Source organism: Macaca mulatta, chromosome 3, assembly GCF_049350105.2.
Source record: "Macaca mulatta isolate MMU2019108-1 chromosome 3, T2T-MMU8v2.0, whole genome shotgun sequence".
Classification (NCBI taxonomy): domain Eukaryota; kingdom Metazoa; phylum Chordata; class Mammalia; order Primates; family Cercopithecidae; genus Macaca; species Macaca mulatta.
In genome coordinates, this window is record NC_133408.1 from 118,133,693 (window position 1) to 118,152,077 (window position 18,385).

An 18,385-nucleotide genomic window follows, 5' to 3' on the forward strand; every position below is an offset into this window, starting at 1 on the left:
CACACAAAAAATTGACAGTGGAAACTGGGAAACAGATAAAATAAGGGAGGTTATAAATAATGAAATTATAGATGACTGATATAGGGGAGTAAAAAATTCTTAGTTTTCAAACTGGAATTATAAAATCCAATGGAAAGACATTTTGAAGAAAGTACATTAGAGATAGATGAGATGCTTTGATTAGATGGGCAATTTTATGAAGCTAATGGCACACCTAGGAGACAATGCTCAGAAAACTGTTAAGTACATTGTACTAAATCTTGGAGAAAGATTGAAATTGAAGGTACAAATTAAAAGTCATCTACCTACATACAATGACTTCAGTCTAAAAAGACTGCCTAATCCAATCGAGATTGACAAACCAAATAAATTAGCAATTGATGGACTAAGACTGCCCACAGTTTCTAATTGGAGAGTGGGGAAAAGACTTTTTAAAAAAAAAAATCTTCTTCATTGAAGGGCAAGTAATTCTGGGGACTCCATCTAAATTATCCAGGTAGATACACTGACACTCAGGGAGAACTTGGCAGAAAATGTATGTGTGGATAGGAACTTTTAATGCATACTTTATTTGATGTGAATGCCTTGGCAATGATTTCTAATATTGTGAAGCATTTTTTTTTCTCTAGAGGCTACCACTTCTTCCTCTTTAGAGTAGGTGTGTACATTTATTTAAGGTGACTATGTCATGTCTTTGCAATATAGCCTCCAACAACTGCACCGGGGTTATTATTGTGATGGAAATAAATGGAATATGTTTTCTGCAACTTTGGAATAGGGTCTTTTGAGAAGGAATTTTGACTGAGCACTTAGTTAAGACAAGCTGGCTTGAGTTTCATAGTTTTGTCAGCATGGTTTATGAGTACCACTTATAACATGCTTGCATCCTGCGTACTGTAGAGGCCAAAGGCAAATATTAAACAAGTTTGACTTTCGATCTTTGTCTTATCATATAACAGTTATGTGACTTGATGAAAAAGTAATTTGGGGGAGGTTTCTAAAATGAAGCTAGTAATATTTTTCTCCCAAATTTTTGTGAGGAAGAATGAGTTTACAAGGAGAATAGCATAGAGACTGGTACATGTTGAACACTCGGTAAATACTTGTTTTCCTAATATTAATTAAGCTATCTTATTATATGCTACAGCCTAGGGCTCTAATAACCTATGAATAACTAATTTTGATTATTTATTATCTTGCAGTTTCCAAGGGTCAGGAATACTGGCACAGCTTAACTGAGTCCTCTGCTCATGACTCACAAGTGTGCATCCAAGGTGTCACTAAGTCTGGGTTTCCTACTGCAGCTCAGGGTTCTCTTCCAAATTCATGTGGTTGTTGAGAGAATTCAATCATTGCAACTGTAGAACTCATGGTGGCTTTCTTCTTCAAAGATAACAGGAAAGAGAATTTTTAAATTTTATTCATCTAGGACCTCCAGACCCTCTTTAAAGGGCTCATCTGATTAGGTCCAGCCCACCCAGTATAATCGCCTCTTAAGATTATTTAACTTTAGCTGATTAGAGACCTTAATTGAATCTGCAAAATCCTTTTAACTTTGTCACATAATATAATGCAATCATGGGAATGATATTCTAAAATATTGCCATGTTTTATTGCTTAAAAGAAAGTTATATTTGAGATAGGCTAAGTTAAAAAGGCAATTTAGTAACTCTTTAACCAAAGTAAGAAACTGGGGATAAAGGAAAAAAAACAGCAATTTCAAGATTCTCCCCTCCTCTCCCGTCCCCTCCCTTTCCATCCCTTCTCCTCTCCTCTCTCTCTTCTCTCCTCTATGTGTCAACGTCAGGCTCTCAAACCAGCTATCTCCATAAAGCTAAAACTATGACTAAAGAAGCTTCTGAGCTCATATAATTGCAAACTTGGAAGCTGGAAGAAAAGAACTCTTTCTCTTTCTTCCAGTTTGGAAAAATACCAAAGGGATACTCTGGTTTGCTCCATCATGTGTCATATCCCCATCTCTTTGGAGACAGGTGAGTTACTGTGATTGGCAGCCCCATCAATACTATTTAGATAAGAGGAAGAGGAGAACTTTTCAAAAGAACAATGGATAGCATTGACAATTGTTGTGAATTGAGGAACTACCTCTGAAATTTATAAGCCAATGTGTGAGCCAAAACTTTTCCTCTAAGGTTGAGAGGAACTACTGGAATTCAGATCCTGGAAAGGTATAAAAGAATTTGTGCCTGGCAGAAAAAAAAAGCACTGTGTTTGCTGATGGAAGTAGCAAAATAATTGAAATTGTTACTGATTCTACCTTGTGAACTGTTCTTGCAGCTTGTTAAATATTGGAAATCTATTACCCATTATGAAACCTTATGATTCATTGAAATTAGAAAGAGTAAAAAGCCCTCCTTGTTCTCCAGCAAATGGCCCTACAACATAAATGTTATTCTGCTCATATTTTTAAATTTACTATTAGCTCACCTTGTCATTTTGAACAAACTAAATAATTTATTTTTTGTCTCAATGTCTCTGCGTACCTGTGTGAGTAAAAGCAGAAAAGATGCAATATCAGCTCTTTCTGAGTTTCCAGCTTTCTGAAAATGTCTCAGACAGAGTTACAGTAGTTTTATATTTTGGCAAGAACATTCTAGTTGGGCATACTTGAAACTATACTTTTTCAATTATTCAAAACCTCCCAGTATACTTATGAATATGCAGCAACAAATCCAACAGTTACAAAGTAGTGCGTTTTAGTGTTAACAGTGCTTCCCTTTGGAATGGGAGCAAGTAGGGAGCAATATTGGGGAGATTATTTAATCAACATAAAAACTTAAGAAAAGAAGTGAATTAAATTAATTTCACCAATAGGGCCTATAAGATATATACCTTTTAGAAAAATCCTGCAGGTTTTTTCTTTTTTTTTAAACTCCAAATAAATACTATCTTTGAATTCCCAAGGACACAATGGATTCATGTTTCACTTAGTAAAATCTGGAAGATGCTTTAGAAAATGGAGCAGTACCTAGAAGTAGGGTGGTGCCAAATCCATCATCCTCTGCTAAACATGAAACAGAGGAATTTAGTACATATTAAACACAAAATGAAATACACAATGAATCTCTCTCTTTACTTTTACTTTTTACTCTGTCTCTCTCTTGTTGCCTATGAACTTCCAAGCGCTTTGTTTCTGATCTTTAAACCTATCTATGAAGGAGTCAGAGAACTGGTAATATTATTTCTGTTTTGCAAGTGGGAACATGTAAATACATTTCCTAGAACTGTAGTGCTGCTGGATTATAATCCAAACCTGTGTTGACCCCTGAGCTGGGGCTACACCTGAGGGCAACTATTAGGATGGTGCAAAAGTCATTGCAGTTTTGCCATTACTTTAATGCAAATAACGGCAATGACTTTTGCGCCAAACTAATACTTTGTGTCAATATTCCTGACCCAGCCCTGACTTTGCGTCATGCCTTGTTCTGGTCACCACTTTGCTGTGGTTGGTTGTGCTATTTTTGGCATGCTAATTTCTGCCATTTCTCCATGCCTGTGAAGACTGGATTTTCCATATGATTTGGGTGGTTCATCTATTTGATTAGGGTCTTTGTACTTGACGTTACCTCTTCTCCAAAAGCTGTTCCCATAGATATTCTATGAATTGCCACAGTTTTTATTCTAGAGCTCTTCCAAAATGGTAATTAATAGGAGGGAGATCCTCTCTGAGCAGCTTATGAAAGAACACACCTTGATCATTTTCTATCCCCCTACTTTGGTTTATTTCCTGTCACTGCACTCACTGTCTCCTGACATTGTATCCTATGTTTATTTCTCTATTTCTCCCCTAGGATATAAACTCAGTAAGAAGAAGCCCTTTGTTTTGTTACCTCTCTGTTTACAGTACATAAAACTTTGGGAGTGAGGAGAGATTGGTTGTATAAATTGATACCACATCAAAGAGAGCTATCAGAACTGGAATGTCACTCAAGAATTATGAAAAAGAGAGAAAACTTTATTCACACCCAGACAATGGCTGAATTAACATGTTCCTTGCTTAATTATGTGATGAGAACAAGAGACAATTCAAATACAGTATGCCTGCCTAGTCATAAAATCCAGTGTGCCACTCTCACCATATTCCCTTTAGTTTGGAGCCATCCCAAATTATCGTGTCTGACTACTGAAGAAATTAATAAATGGTTATTAATAGGTGCAGAAAATGACAGAAAAGTAGGAAATGTGGAGAAAGTGTGTTCAGATTTAAGGCCAACTCACCGTTTTTTCTCTAATTTCACTGATTTGTTTTTAAGGTCTCATAACCAGGTCTTGGAATATTTCCTACACTTCTTTGTTTATCCTTTGCATTTTCTTTATGTTTTTTAGTTGAGAAATAATGCATACTTGTTGCAACAAGTAAAATAATTCCGAAATATATAAAAAAAATAAGTTTGCCCATTTATTTATTTTTAAACATTATTATTATTATTATTATTATTATTATTATTATTTTGAGACAGAGTCTCGTTCTGTCACCCAGGCTGGAGTTCAGTGGGGCAATCTCAGCTCACTGTAACCTCTGCCTCCCGGGTTCAAAAGATTCTCCTGCCTTAGCCCCCAAAGCAGCTAAAATTACAGGCACGTACCACCAAACCAGGCTAATTTTTGTATTTTTAGTGGAGACAGGGTTTTACCATGTTGGCCAGGCTGGTCTCAAACTCTTGCCCTCCAGTGATCTCCCCACCTTGGCTTGCCAAAGTTCTGGGATTGCAGGTGTGAGCCACTGTGCTCAGCCTACCCACTTATTTATATATTATATCCATTATACCCTCTAATATCACTCCATAATGCAATGTGGTATGATTCCCTTTATATTATTCTCCAGGTTCTTAAGCAATTTTATGTACATATATTTATAAAACTTGAAGTATAACATGCATACTACTTGACAATTTGCTTTTTTTTAGTTAATGATATATCATGGTCATCTTTCTAATTGAGGGATAAAAAACTATCTCTTATTAAAAGCTGAATGTTATTTCACAAGCATACACTGTCATTTATTAAACCATTTTCTTATTGATGGATATTATAGTTGATTCCAGATCTTTTCCATTACAAAAGCTTTAGTAAATACATTGTGTATATATATTTTATTTCCGTATAGCATATTCCCCAAAGTGGGATTATATATCAATGGCATTATGTGCTTCTAATTTTAAAAGATAATGAGAGTATTTTCCAAACAAATTGCAAAATAAAACATTTATGTTTCTTTAAATTTACAAATATTGGCTAGCTACCTCTGAGCTTCCTGCTGTTTTAGTAGGAATTCCAAATCATTCACCAATAATTTTCAAATTAAAAGAAGTCTGATATCAATAATCATTGGCATTACATGGACATATGCAAATATCTATACATGTTTTTCAAATGCTACCAAATTGCCTGACAGCACGTTATTATATCATGAGTATATGAAACTTAAAAATGTTTGCATAAACCAGCATCTTTAATTTCTCGCTATAGAAAATGTTAAGGAGCAAAAATAAAGAATTAAAAAAATGAGCAGGCAAAATTTCTTTGCTATAAGGGTTGTCAAAAACAGTAATAGGACATAAACCATATAATAGTACATGTAAGTTGTTGAGAGAATTCTCAGCAGTGTAGCAGCATGTGTCAAAAAGTCATGTGCATTACTCTCCCTAACAAGACAATTGCGCTGTTCTCAAAATATATCTTTGCTTTCCCTGGTACCATAATTAGGATTAAGTCACAGCATAATCAAGTCAGGGCCAGGATTTTTTAAAAAGATGGTAAAAAGAAAAGAGTCTTTACTCCGAAAGAACTACAAAATCTAGTCTCAGGAGCTGGGGTATTATAGGCAGGACTAGGTCTCCAAAGGATGCTTTATCAAAGGGGTCAGGATGTAAATCAAATAATGGAGAATGTATTGAGTTGGGAGCACTTTCCTGAAATACAGGATTTAACATGTTGACAAAGATCACGGGATACAGGGACATATGTGCTATGGCTGTGTTAAGTGAGTTCAAAATGCCATTTTTTTTTTTTTAAATGTTAGTGGAGCAGCAATGATAAACTCAGGGAAATGTTCATGCTGAAGTATTACCATGTAAAACTGGAGAACCCACTAGATTACTACATACTATGTCCTATGAGAATGCCCAAAGGATGCACCATTTATCAAGGTCATAAAGCTAGCACTGGTAAGAAAGGTACGAGGATCACTGGTAAGTACAGTAGTTGTTCTTTATTGCTCAGGAATAGTAATAGGAGAGTCCACTACCTAATTAGACTCACTGATAGCAATAGGAATGATAGTCACAGACAGACCCCTGTGGAGCAGGTAGGTGGAGCTTACCTGTCCAAAGTACAATAGATGCAATTATTGTGATGAATGGCAAGGTCCAAATGGAATCATACACAGAAAATTATGGAGATTGTTGATAGAACATGGTGTCTCAAGGGGCATAATAGATAAACAATCAAAAAGAGTACCAATCAACTAGTATCCTCAGATGTATTTAAGAATGGATGATTGAGGGCAATTGCCTCAATTAAAAGCCACAGTCCCAGCCTAGTTTACAAACATCAGCCAGTTTTCATACCTGGAATCTGGTAATTAAATAAAAGACTATATCCTTTGAAGAAATAACTCTGCAATACCATGACAAGTGTACAAAGTAGTAAATCCCCACATTCTTCCCTGAAATAACTTACAACTATTTACTTGAGTAACTGTACACTGGAGAAAGGGGAATGTTATAAGGACTCTGATACAAACTCCATGTTAACATTCATACCCAAAGATCCAAATAGTTTTCATAGTCCCCTTGTTGTTAAAGAGAGGGGATGCGGGGAGAAGGTAATGAGTAGGGTCGTGGCCAATGTTTAACTCACAGAGGGTCTACTGCAGACTTATTTTGTGATCATTTTCATGGTATCTGAATATTTGATTGGGACAGACATACTTGGTATTTGGTACAAATCCCACATTGGGCCTCTGGCTGGTGTGATAAGAGCTATAATAGTGTGGAAGGCCAAGTGAAATCCTCTGAAACTGACCCACCTCTCGCCAAGGTAGTCCATCAAAACAATATGATATCTGGGGTAGGGAGGATAGAGATTAGTGCCACCTGCAAAGATCTAAAGGATGCGTGAGTGGACATCCACATCATAATTGCCTTGAATTCACCAGTGGAAACCAATGGATCTTGGAGAATATCTCGAAGAATTGCAAAATAATAAAATAGAACAAACAGTTCCATACATTGTTCAAGAAAAGACTTTCTTGGGGGAGAAAAAAAGGTAAATTTAATATTGAGAAAGGGTACATGTCAGAGAAAATGGACCCAGGTGAACAACATGACATTTTCTAGTAAAATTATGGGACACTAGAATAAGAAATAAAAAAAACTTTTAGCTTTTCAAGAAGAAATATCAAATCTCTTGTAAGGACAAAATGTCAGTTTGGCGTCAGATTTCCTTTCAGCAATATTCAACATCAGAAGATAATAAAGAAGCATAGAAACAGAAAAAGAAAAAAGTATGTTCTGAAGAATACAAATATGTAAAGCTGCTCTTCCATTAGAAAGGTCACACTCATGCCACTCTAAACATGCAGGCTTACGGAAATGTTTTGTACATCAGTTTTTCTTGAGAAATTGCTAGAGGTCACACTTTAAGTTAATAAAAGATAACTGGAAACCGCTGGGCAAAAGGACTGGCAATGAACATTTAAAATGATTAACTCTAGAATTACAAAGTGTAACAGGTAGATTAGGAGGCTAGGACAGCATGTAAGTGTTGTATGTCTTGACAAAGTTGAGATTTCATGTCTAGAAATATTTGCTAGGAAGAGGGACTAAGAAGGTGTGAATTAAGTAGTTTCCCAGAATGCCTCATTTCAAATAGCTGAAATTTAAAATATATTATTTTAGTCTGACAAGCAATATAAGCATCTTCAAGATTATAAAGGTACTAAATTAGAAAGAAAATATGTCTGATTAATATACATTGCTGAAGAATAGGTATCGGAACCAGAAAAAATATGATTTTATGATGGCAAATATTAAAATATAAAATTATTTCATAAACAGAGAACAAAATGCATCATATAAAATTATAAAGCTAAGCATACTAGGACAACAGTACTTTATACATGTAAAAATTACACACACACTCCTACACACACATATTAAGAAGCAAAGAAACAGATTAAAATGAAAAAGAATGATTAAATACACTATGCAAACAAAAATTAAATTTAAAAAATTGCTGAAATCAGATGTGTTTGTCATGTTCACAAAACATAAATGTTTTCAATCCTCTACTCAATGACAATCTCAGATTGGATTGAAATGAAACAGGTAACTCTGAACTGTATTCCAGAGGACTGAAAAAAAAATAAAAGCAGAGTTCATGATCTTAATATCAGACAAAGTGGAGGTCAGGCCTAAAAGCAATAAATGGGTTTCAGCTTCTGCCCATGAAGGATTAATTGCTATGGCAATTGCTTTTCACTGTAAACAACTAAAAAGCTGGAAAAATGTGAAATAATGGTTTTCATACAATGAACAGTAAGAAGCAGGCAGAGCTGGGATCTCTGGGATGTTAAATTAACTTTAGCCTAAGCTGCCCCTTAGGTATTTTTAAGTTCAGCCAAAGGTTTCGCCACCTATAGTGAACTGTAACCTAAATGGATGTGTAAAGGATTGTAACCTACTCTTGTAAGAAGTAGCCAATTCTCAGCCTATCACAGCAGCCAAGTTTCAATCACCATCACCGGGAGCCAATTGCTCAAACCATGTTTGAATAAGGCAAACACGGAGCTGTTAACTAATCCAGCTGTTTCTGTACCTCACTTTCATTTTCTGTATGTTACTTTTCTCTTGAGGTCTGCAAATGTTATCCCACCGTGTGGCAGCCCCTGAGTTGCTCTGAACGTATTTTGGTTCTGTGGGCTGCCCAATTTGCGAATTGTTCTTTGCTCAGTTAAACTCTGTTCCATTTAATTTGTCTACAGTTTTTCTTTTAACAGAGAGAAGAAAAACAATTGGTTGGGCCCTAGTTTGCTGACTGGAGATTTCCTGATTATGATGCAGGGAGAAGAACACAGACAAAGCTCAGCCAAATTGCAAAGACAGAGATGAAAATTCTGGTCCCCTACTGAGGGGGCTAGAATTTGAAATTTTGAATGAGAGTGACAGGAAGGAGAGGATAGAGAAAAGAGAGAGAGGGAGGGACTGGGAAAGTGCATGCCTTGGAGAACTTCAGAGGGGGCCTCCGTTTTTGAGTACTGATATGTGCATGTGCATGCATGGGATGAAACACTCCGATGCAAAGGAGAGAACTACTGAAGAGAGTAAGCAAAAACAATTCACAGAGCTCTTACAGGTCCAGGAATAATTTGTGTTTCATTTTTCAGAGTGGTGAAAACTTGTCAGGCATGGAACATTGGGCAGAATCCTCAAGAGGCTCCTCTAAATCTACCATAACAAAGCTTAAAATCAAATCTCAAATGATCAATTGGATCCACAAATAATTTAACTGTGCCAGTACAAAAACCAACACCCTTTATAGGGATACATCAAAATCTAGGGCCAGAAAATATAAAATTTACAACATCAGTATTCAATAAAAATGAATAAGCATGCAAATAAAATACAACCCATAACCAGGAAAAAATCAGACAAAAAGAGGACTCAGAAATGACAAAATATGGTAAAATTTGTAGACAAGGATTTTAAAAGTTTATTATAACCTAAAAATATGTTCAAAAATTTAAAGAAAATATAATCAGAGAAAGGGAAAATAGGAGATACACCTAAATGGAACTTTTAGAGATATATAAACAATGTAAAAATAAATATACATTGAATGAATAACATCAGATTTGATACTGAAGAAGAAAAGATCATAAGGTTGAAGACTAAACAATAGAAATGATCTAAAATGAAGCACTGAGAGGAATAAAAAAACAGAAAAAATGCTGACTTGCCTTTTTAACGTGTTGGGATTGTTCTTGATTGTGAGTTTGGTACTTGAGCTTCATCTGTGCAAATTACATGGCTTAAATTAGATCACTCTTTTTGTAGAGTTGGTTTTTGTCTACTTCTGCTGAAATCTTTGATTTACTTCTAGACTTACAACAATTTCAGCCATCTTTGATGTCCTGGCTTAATTTGAGTTACAGTTAAAACACTAACACTTTGATGCTAGTTTAAAACTCAGTTTTCCTGTTATAATGCTATTTAAAAAAAAAAAAATCTAACTACAAGGCAATCTGCATGCCTCTGTGTAGCCAAATATCATTACTACTAACTCTGTAATCAGCTCATGAGTTTTGCTTTGTTCTGTCTACAGTCTAGCTGTTCTACCTTGGAGGAGTGTCTCAGAGTACCTAATGCCCTCCATACCAGAAATTAAAGGTTTATTTTTACTTTTCAAATAAATAGTGATTATGTATATAGTACATGATATTAAAGAATGCACAACAAAATGTTTATTTCCAGTGATTGGATTATGGGTGATTTTTATATATTTGTTTTTTCACATTTTATTTTCTAATTCTTTTGTATTAAGCACAAATTACTTTTGTAAAAATATATCGCTTTTGGAGTAAATAAAGTTAAAAAATGTGTAAAGCGTTCTTGATTCTCTGCTTCTTTCTTTATAACTAGACCATCAGTAGCTATGTAATACTTGTTACTTAGAACCAACCAACCCTTCTCAGAATTTTAGCCTTTTGAGTGCTGTTATTTTCTCTCACCTGTGTCTTCAAGATTTACTCCATCTACTGAGAGTTCCTCTCATTGAAGAGAATCAATGAGCCGTTTCCAACTGGCCTGTTTTATACCTTTTCCCATTTCTCTCAGTGGGGACTTCCAACCTTCTGGATGAGAGATTATGAATATTAATTCACCCTATCTGCCTATGCTACAGACCACTGGATCACTTCTGTAGTCATAGCAACCTGTTTTGAGACCTGTTCATGTCCTCTCTAATTAAAACTAGGTGCTGTCTTTTACAGACTAAAATAGTTTGAAGCACCAAGAGTAGAGGCTGTATTCGCTGGTTTTGTATCACTCTATTTTATATGTCATCTGATCCTTATGAACAATGATTCACTATATTAATGGGCTTATCACTGCTTGACATGTCACTTTGCTTAACCATGTTGATGCCTAGAATATTTGCATCCAGGAGTATTTTGACAGGAACTTAAAAATAAATTACTAGACTTTTAAACTTTTATTTATGTGATTAGTTCTATGTGTGGTACACTTTATCTCCAAGTTTCTGATACTTACTCCAGAAGATGAGAGATGAGGTGAGAAATTCAGCATTAAATTCATGGTTGGTGTGATGTTTGGGGATACAATGAGACTCAGAAGAGGCTTGAGGCTCAGGGATGAATGAAAGATCAGAGCCAGGGTAAAAAGTGAGGTGATAATGAAGGATGATGTGTTTATATTTTGAAGCAGGCATTTTGACTTAGCTGAGTTAAAAAACAGCCATTTCAATATTTCTACTATACCTTAAAATGGCTGAGTAGGACAAAGCCACCTAGTCCACATAGGGCTTTGCATCCCTTGAAACATGTTCTATCCAGCTCATAAAACTCTGAGGCAAACAGATTGGTGAACAGCAGAATCCTGGTCCTGGGACCAAGAGGCATGCTGTCTAACTTCTCAACCCTTTGAACTTGAACCACCTCTACTAATCATGACTGATTTGGTACTCTAAAGGGGCCATTACTGATGGCTATTCTGATTAATGCTGTGTGGCAGTAGTTCCAATTCCCTGTGACTTTCCATCTGGGTAAATAGCTGTCATCATTAGGTAATGGCTGCTTTGCTAGGCTATCAAATTACTAAGCAGTTACTACAATCTAGTGCTGATTTAACATGATTTGATTTAATAATTAGTTACGATTCTCCCTTTTCTACTTCTAGATGATAACAATTTAAAGTGTACTCTTTTTGCCTTCTGTTCCTCACTCTTCTTGTATTTGTGTATTCCCTCACAAATGTACTGTATCATTTTTGAGAATGAAGTAATAGAACCACTATAATAATATATAATAATAATGGCCACTATAATTTAACTGTCATGATTATCTTTCACAGTCAGAATATAACCTTTTCTCCCCTTCTTATTTGCATAATTTCAGGGGTATAGTGGCCTGTGAGAAATAAGGAGTGAAGTTTTATATTAAATCTCAGGAAAAAACCTGAACTGGTTTATGTGATTAGAAACTCTAATGCCAGCTCTCATGCTCATTAGTATCAGGAATGGCAGATGGTTAAATCTATTTATAAAAATATGTTATCTCTTCTTACACAAAAAGAGTTATCAAAATTATTGCTTCCATAAGTATTCCATAATATTGATTATTGACTTCCTGAAGAAATCACCATATAACCTATTATTCAAGCAAAGACAAATGTATTGCTTACTGCAGAAAGAGAGGACACTACCTTGAAAGAATTCTACCAAAGAGGAAGTTTAAAGACAAAATATTTACAACTTTTGGGTGGTGTGGTTCAAGGCATATCTTTCTGTGTAAAATACTGAATGAGACTGAGAAAATTGTATAGCAATTTAGAATTGTGGACACAGCACAGTGAGGGTTAGAAGGGAGTCCTTGAAGAGTAACCCATCATGTGCTGAACCTGGTTGAGTTATCTGTTGGTTAGAGAATGGTTTATTTTAACTAGTCCTTAAAGAGAACCAGTTTAATAGTCTATAGTTCTGATAAATATATTTTCAAAAAAGTTATCTACAACTCCATGTTCCTGGGGAAATATTTTCTGGACTGGCAAAGTTATGCCAATGAAGACAATAAGTTGGTGACTGTAAATGGTTTTTGTTTCCAATACATTGACAGAAAATAAGTTCATAAAAATTGGAAATAGACAGAAAGCGGAAAAGAAAGGCTACTTTTCAAAATGCTTATAGTCACATCAGTTGTATTATCCATATCTCTTGTATTATCCTGTGGAAAGTATTTGAGATGATGAGTATCAGTGAAAGCTTTAAAGTTTATCCTTTTGTCATATTTGGTAACGTATGTTCTAGGTCATCTGTAATATTTGACTCTACTATCACTGCTGTATCTCATTTTGTACACAGAGTAATACTTCTTAAATATTGAAACCTATATGATGAAAATCTTTGAGTACACTTAAACATCAGAGCCATCTAAAATAAAAATTGAACTGGTAAGGATTTCTGTTTGTAAAAAATATAACCCAACTTTCGCTAACCTAAAGAGAAAGCTAATTTATTCTAATGGTTGTCTAAGACAAAATGCCCTGAAAAAATCAAGGAGAGGATTTTATTCAGGATATTCCAATAAGCAGATTTTTTTTTTTTTTTTAATGAGGGATGTCTCAAGGAAAAGGAAAGAAGCCTGGGGTTTTACCAAGGCTAATTGGTAAAGAAGGGAGTCACTAGGAGTCAGTCATGACTTAAGGACATCTGATACTACCACGGGAAACTTGAATGAACCCAAATTGATTCCAAATCCTCATATAACATTTTTGAAATTAAAAATACAAGGTATACAATTGGCCCAGCCTAGGGCATGTACTCACTCTCTATTTTCTAAGGAAGTGAGAGTATATACTATGTGTGCCCTTACAGCTTCCGTGATGGAATAGGATCCCTGATTTGCTCTTTAGTGGACCTACCAGCAGAAAAGTTATTCTAGCACTGGAGCAGGCACAACCAATATATAGTTATCCCTCAGTATCCATGGAGCTTGGTTGCAGCAATGCAGCAAGCCCGCAGATACCAAAATTTATGGATGCTCAGCTCCCTGATATAAAATGGTGCAGTATTTGCATGTAACCCACACACATCCTTTCATATACTTTAAATCATCTCTAGATTACTTATAATACATAACACACTGTAAATTTATGTAAATAGATTTTATGCTGTATTGTTCAGGGAATGACAGGTAAAGAAATCTGTATTTGCAAAGTTCAGAAGCAATCATTCATTTTTTTTCCTGAATATTATCATACTTGATTGGTTTAATTCATTAATGCAGAGCACATAGATATGGAGGACTGACTACACATACATACTGATACATAAGTGTGTGTGTGTGTGTCTGTGTGTGTGTAAGGAAAGAAGGAAGGAGAGAAAAAAGGAAGGAGAGAAGGAAGAAACTAGAAAACAATTCATATAAAAATTGACTCAGTTAATACTTCTTTAAAACAATATAATCCAAGGGTCACTATTCTTAAGAAAGATTTATCTTGGGTTTGCTTCTGCATTATCTGCTGGCTGTTGGTTCTTCTCCATGCTCTCCGCACACCTTTCATAGCTCCCAGAGACCAACTTTTCCCTGTGGTTGTTCTCACTGTTTGGAGCTCCTGAACGTTGCCTCCTCCTTCCTGCAGTGGGAACAACATCAAAGGGTGAATGAGGGACAGGACACACTTCTCTTTATTGCTCCATGGTGTTTTCCTCTATATTTGCATAGATCCCTGGATTATACTGAGATTTTAGATGTCATTGAGAGATTGTAGGAAGTAAATAAATTTACTGTAGTAGGAGAGGCATATTAAAACTGTGCTCTTATATGATTGTCCTCATAGTTGAAAGTAAAATGAAAGACTTAAGTAAAATTCTTCAGATGGGTTATCTCATCAAGACACTCTAGGTCCTAGCCTCTCAGCTACACTCCACACTCTAAAGAGTATACATCTCTAACTGTTTTTCAGGAATACTATAGGCAGGGCCACAGTATTCCCAACAAGTTTTGGGGTTGAAATTTAGCCTTTTATGTTAACTTCTTGTGGCTGCTATAACAAATTACCATAAATTTAGTAGCTCAAAACAACAGAAATTTAATTTCTCACAATTCTGGAAGCCAGAAATTCATCATCAGTTTCACTGGGCCAAAATCAAGGCATTACCAGAGGCACACTTCCCCTGAAGGTTCTATGGGTGAATTCTTTCCCTTCTTCCAGCTTCTCATGGCTGGCAACATTCCTTTGCTTGTGTCTGTATCATGCAGACACACAATGAAATTTCTGCCTTCATTCTCACATCACCTTTTCCTCTACTTTGCCTGTGACCTTCTTCCGCCCCTCTGTTATAAAGATAATTGAAATTGGATTTAAGGCCCATCCAGATAATTAATCTCCTCATCTGAAGATCCTTAACTTAATCACATCTGCAAATACTCTCTTTCCTTATAAGGTAACTTTTATAGGTTCCAGGGTTTAGGACCTAATATTGGGTAGCTGTTATTTAGCCTATTACACCCTTGCTCTGTTTACGAAGCCATACACTTACTGTGACCCCTTTCCTACTTTGTTCTTCCAAAGGCGGTGCCTTTTTGAAATTCATGATGCTGAAATTCATGATCTCTGTGGACTTCTAAACTGCACAAGTTAAAATCTCACTCTCCACTGTTAATCTAGCCTTTGGGCCCATACACCAATTATTAAATTGGGGGATTGAATTGTTTACTCTTGATTTGTTCTTCTCCAAATTTGGTCTGCTAATTTCTTTCATCACACCCCTTTTTTGAAGGCGTATAAAAGTGTAATTCTTGTGCTTCATGCTAAATGTAAGAAATAAGAGTGCATTTTGAACAGATATCTCCAGTAATTCTTATGAATGATAAATCTTGAAAATGAGTGGCTCTGAATGACAAGTGAGGTAGCTCTAGCTGAAAGGTCAAAGGAAGACGTTGGCACCCTTACCTGGTTTTCCTTGAGATGTCATTGTTAATGCCCTCCGGTGGGCACCTACACACACACACACACCTAATTCAAAGACAATATTATCTCACAGATCTACCTAACCTGATCAGATTAGAGCTTTATATCACAACAAAACTCTTCTTCACTCCTTCCTTTCTTCACCATTGTCTTACAGGCTATAGTGTGGGGCAACACACCTAAGAAATGCATAACAATGATTCAATTTCTGGGCTGCCTGTAAATTGTTTCCTATATAAAGACAGAGCTGAAACTCTGAATGCTACACTTTTCCATGCTTTAGATTAAATCAAATCCTCAAGGTAGAGAATCCCTCTCTAAGTTATGTCTTAAAAAAAAAAAAAAAAAAAAGGAAAGAAAACTTTATGAGGATTTGTAGTATATTATGATTCTTCCATAACAGGATATGGAGAAATAGGGGAGGGGCAGAAGTTATTTTACTCCTCCAATGGCAAACCTAACTTTTCCATCACCTATATTTTAAGAAGTTTTTTTCTATATTGCTATTTTTAATCAAACATTTAAAATTTTAGAATAGTTTTAGATGTACAGAAAAGTTATAAAGATGTTACAGAATTCTCACATCCCCTACACCCACTTTCCACTATTGCTAACATCTTACATTACTATGGCACATTTACCATAGCTAAGAAACCAATATGATACATTATTATTAACAGTCATCCATATTGTATTCAGATTTCCTTAGTTTTTACCTAATGGTCTTTTTCTGTCACAGGACCCCAACTAGAGTCCCACATTACATTTAGTCACTGCATCTCTTTAGGGTCTTCTTTGTGGTCACAGTTTCTCAGACTTTCTTTGTTTTGATAACTTTGAGAGTTTTGAGTACTGGTTAGAAATTTTGTACAATGTCCCTCAGTTTGTATTTGCTAATGTTTTCATAATGATTAGGCTGGGGTTATGGGTTTTGGCAGGAGACCACTGTAAAGTGCCATTCTCATCACATTATTTCAAGAAGTACTGAGGCAGGAGAATGGGATCTGGAGTCAGGGAACCTAAGGCCAATTTGTGCTGACTTCCTAAAACTGAATCAAAAGGAAAACCCCAACTTTCTGCACCAAATAACAAAAGGATCAGAGGCAACTCCTCTTGCAAACCTCCCCCACGTTTTCTTCGTCATAGATGAAAAATGGAAAGTACTCTGATTCCTCCCCTCCCACAACAAATCAGACTGGTTGTGGGCCCAGTCTTTCTGTGCATAGGGGTGGAACTTTGTGACTTCACTACAGCCTCTGATTGGTTGCCTTTTGTGGCCAATCAGGCTGGTCACAGACCAATCCTTCATTTACATAGGGTGTAAACCAAGTAACCAATGGAAAAATCTCTGGAAAGTATTTAAACCCCAGAAAATTCTGTAACTAGTGCTTTTGAGCTGCTTGCTTGAGCCCTCTCCCACTCTGCAGTGTATACTTTTGTTTCAATAAATCTCTGCAGTGTATACTTTTGTTTCAATAAATCTGCTATTGTTGCTTCGTTCTTTCGTTGTGTTGTTTGTGTGTTTTAACCAATTCTTTGTTCAAAATGCCAAGAACTTGGAAAACTAGCATTCAAGACACTCCACAGGTAACAGTACCTGCTATCAACATGATTTGTCACTGTTGGCGGTAATCCTGACCACCTAGCTAGTGTTAATCAAGTTTCTCCACTGGGAAGTTACTCTCTTCTCTGTCTTCCTGTACTCTGTGGAAAAATGTCACTATGTGTGGACCACATTTAATGGGGCCAGGGGGAGAAGTGCTCTACCTCCTGCAGAAGGCATTATTACTTAAATAATTTGGAATTCTGCATAGAAGGTTGTCCATTCTCTCCCATTTTTTAAATTCAATTATTTAGGTCAGTATGTGGTTACACTCTAATAATACAACATCGCTACTTTTACTGTATTTTCCTTGTCGTATCTTGATTTTCTAAATGCATGGGACATAAATATTTTTCTGCACTAGTCTGTATTTATTTCTCTGACTTCCTTTCCTGTCACTCCTCTACTCATCAAATAAACTGAATTACATGAAATGCTTCAAACCAGCCATATTGTCTGCCCCCTATGCCTTAAAGCCTACACTCTATTTGGCCTGGAATGTTCTTCCCTTTTGCATCCAGTTGTTTAACTTCTACGTGTTCCTCAGGATTCAACCCCACATCACTGGGAAGCCATTTCTGTTACCTTCCATATCCACAGTCCTTTATGGAATGCTTTCATCACTCTCATGGTATTCTTTTTAGCACCTATAAAATTATCTTAATTATTGTTTTAAATTTAAAATTATTTTAAATAATTGTTTAAAATTATTGCTTTATTTGTGTTGTCTTTTATCAATGGAGAGAACCCAGTGAATAGACATGTCTTGATTTCTATATCCTTATATTACATGTATCTGGTATATTAAACTCTATAATCCCTCATCTGCAATTCCAAAATTGAAAAATTCCAAAATAGCTGTTAAACCCAAAACGTTTTTGTTATTTATTTGGTGGCAAAACTTAACTTGACCTAAACTTTGGTGTTCAACTTTCTTTCAAATGGTTGAAAGACCATATGCAGTTGGGCCCGGCATGGTGGCTCATGCCTATAGTCCTAACACTTTGGGAGGCCGAGGCGGGTGGAACACCTGAGGTCGCGAGTTTGAGACCAG